Consider the following 3,380-nt stretch of genomic DNA (forward strand, 5'->3'; position numbering starts at 1 on the left):
GTCCAAATGCTGCCGCCGGATTACTAGTTCACGAGGTTCACCACAGTTCACCAAGGAACACAAAAGAGAAAGAATAGAAAGAAAGAAAGAAAGGAGAGAGAGTGGGAGTGTGGGACAGAGAGAGAGAGAGAGGGAGAGGGAGAGAGGCAGGGGTGTTGTGGCGTGCGAAGTGAAGTGGTCAGCTGGTTAGCAGAATCGCACAAATTCCTCTCCTTGAGAGAGAGTGGCATTAGTACCCCAAATTCCTCCTGCTGGGCTCAATGGGGCCATTCAAGGGCCTGTGGGCCAATCAGGGGCTGAGGATGGAGGCTCCTCCGTCTGGAGCAGCCGGGCCTGTTTGTTTAGCTGGTGAAGTGGACTGGCACCCTGGTTGTGGCCCTCCTCTACCTCCCTGCACACAGGCCTGCCTGTAACCTACACTGTTCTACTGCAGGACGACTGGTCCTGCTGTAGTACCACTTCTGAGTCACTAATCATCTTATTATTAATAATAATAATAATAATAATAATAATCATAACTTAAATGTATATAGCGCCTTTCACAGACTCAAGGTCACTTTACAAGGGGATGGGATAAACAGAACAGAGCCAGAGAGACAAACACACAAAACAAGAAACAGTGAAACAGCTACTACAGGTTGAATGCAGTGGTGCAAAGGTGGGTTTTAAGGGCAGCTCTGATTATGTCCAGGGTTGGAGAGTCGCAGATATCCTTGGGTAGAGAGTTCCAGAGGGTGGGGTGGGGGGCTGCCACACTGAAGGCTCTGTACCCAAAGGTCCGGAGTTTGGCGCTGGGTTGGATGAGGAGGCCCGTGTTAGAGGACCTCAGAGTTCTGGATGGGGTGTAGTGGTGGAGGAGATGGGAGAATTATTATATTCTACTTTTTTTATTATTACTTATCTTACTTTTTATTTTTATTTTTTTACTGTATTTTATTATTGTTGATTTTGTATCCTGCTTCAATGCCAATGTCGAAGAACCTAAGAATTTTACTCTTGTGTACCCGTACATTGGATGTAATAAAATCATGATTCTGATTCTGATTCTGATTCCTCATAGAAACGCTTGAGACCCACTGAAATCTGCTTTATGGGTTATTTCACTCACCAAATAAATTAAAATAAATATTTGAACCCCAACTGTCAATCAATTCAGATGAGGCCTTTAATAAAGACTCAATCCACCCATAGCATTATGTGCAGGGGTGCACATAACTTTTTTGGGCCAGTGCTCAGAGGAGCACCTAGGGATGCTGCTTGGTGCTCCCCGAGCTCGCGAGTCACGACCCGTCCCACAGGATGGATGAAAAAGGGATACATGGATAACTTATATTAGCAAAACGACATTTATTCATAAATAAAGATGAACGAACAACTGATTGTGTGCAAAACAAAAGAAACAAATGCAAAATCAAATGACTGCTCTTTAAGCATGAAAGTCTGTCAGACTCCTTTAAACACAATGAAATAAACTGACATCTCTTTAAGCACTAACTGAATGTCTGTTCTTTAAACACAATGAAATCAACTGACATCTCTTTAAGCACTGCTCTGTTCTGTAAACACTGAAATCAACTTTTCAACAAAAAGTTACAGCCTAAGCATTTATTTATGCTACAAGCTTAATCATCATCATCATCACTGCTCTCTTGACTGCTGTTATCACTGTCCTCAATTTCAACCATGGTAGAGGATGTTGTAGATAGGCTATCACTTTAAATAGCTCATTATTTTGATTGTGCAACAAAGTCTTTTTTCTTTTTCTAATAGAATTCCCAACCATATCCTAGGTCAGGGGTCGAGGTGCGATAATGAAGCTGTAAAACAAACGTCTGAACGTTTGAAAGCTTCAGAGAAAAGAAACGTGTCCCTTGTTGTTGTTTTTCCTTTTAGCGACGAGTCGTTCGGGACTGAATTTTCACGTGTCGGCGTGATAACCGTGATAACCGTGCGATACGCGATACGCGGAATGAAAGTACAAGTTACGATACTTTCCGAATGTTTTCGTGAGGGGAGTCGCCGTGGTCGTCGTCGGTCGACTGTTGTGATGGATTACTCGTCGGGCCTTCAGCTGAGGGGACGGCAAATAGTTACTTAGTGGGGCTTGCAGTGATGCAGCAGTCAGCAGTCAGCAGTTGGATTTTGAGGAAGTAAATTCCTCTCCCAGCGCTTCCAGCTGTTGGTGCGCAAGAGCGCGTTCATGCCGCTGATCTGCCGCGCAGCAAGCATTTTGGCGACGCATGCGCACTGGCGCACCAGTTATGTGCACCCCTGATTATGTGTTCCTTAGTGTGTAGTACCCCATCTTAGTGTGTAGTACCCCATCTTAGTGTGTAGTACCCCATCTTAGTGTGTAGTACCCCTTCTTAGTGTGTAGTACCCCATCTTAGTGTGTAGTACCCCATCTTAGTGTGTAGTACCCCATCTTAGTGTTCAGTACCCCATCTTGGCCTGTCATTAGACAGGCCAACACCCTCCCAACATTTAATCAGGCCCTCAAAACCCACCTCTTCAAGCTCGCCGTTACCAGTTAACCCTCTCCCCCTCCCCTTCCCATGTGTCCCCAGCACTACCTTAATTAGGCCTCTATACTTTCTTTTATTTCAAAAAAATTTCTTTTTATTATTACTACTCATAACTGCGTCCTCTCTGCAGCTAAGGAACACTGTTACAGATCATGTGTTCATAAGGCCTCTGCTGTGCGTCTGGTTTAGATGGCGGTTGATGTGGCGTTTGTGTGAACGACCTAAACCTTGCTTTAGGAATGACTTGCTAAGCCGTGCTTATCAACATGACACAGTAAGTACATGTGAATGGAGACATTGTTCCCCATGAACACAGGGCAGTAAGAGGCTGTTGATCCTGGCTTAGCGCAGGGCCTTTTACCACCCACTTATTCAATGGAAAAAATGTGTGTTAATAATAACTACTCAATACTAGTAGACTTGATCACAATTTATTAGATGCCTTTACAGTCGCGTCATTTGTATAAATGTTTTCATATTTACATTATGAAACAATAAAAACATAATCTTCCAACAGGCTAAGAACTATAAAAATATGTTTTAATCAAAATACGATTTGTTTTCATATCTACATTCTAATATCTACATTTGTTTACTGTTACTACAATTCTACATGTATAAAACAGAATCTTTCATTCATCCACCTTGGATTTTAAACAATCTATAGGCTATCTTTCATTTTCTGTGAAAAATGTAAACCTTTTAAAAATTATAATCATCATCATCTAAACGTAAATGTCTGTAAGCCCTTTTTACATGTAGAGAGAGAAACAACATCATTTGTTTTAATACAAGGTATAAACATTCCCTATTCTTGACATTTCTCCACTCACGTATCACAACGTGCACACTTCC

This window comes from Nansenia antarctica, assembly GCF_963989245.1.
Source record: "Nansenia antarctica genome assembly, chromosome: 3".
In the NCBI taxonomy this organism is placed as follows: domain Eukaryota; kingdom Metazoa; phylum Chordata; class Actinopteri; order Argentiniformes; family Microstomatidae; genus Nansenia; species Nansenia antarctica.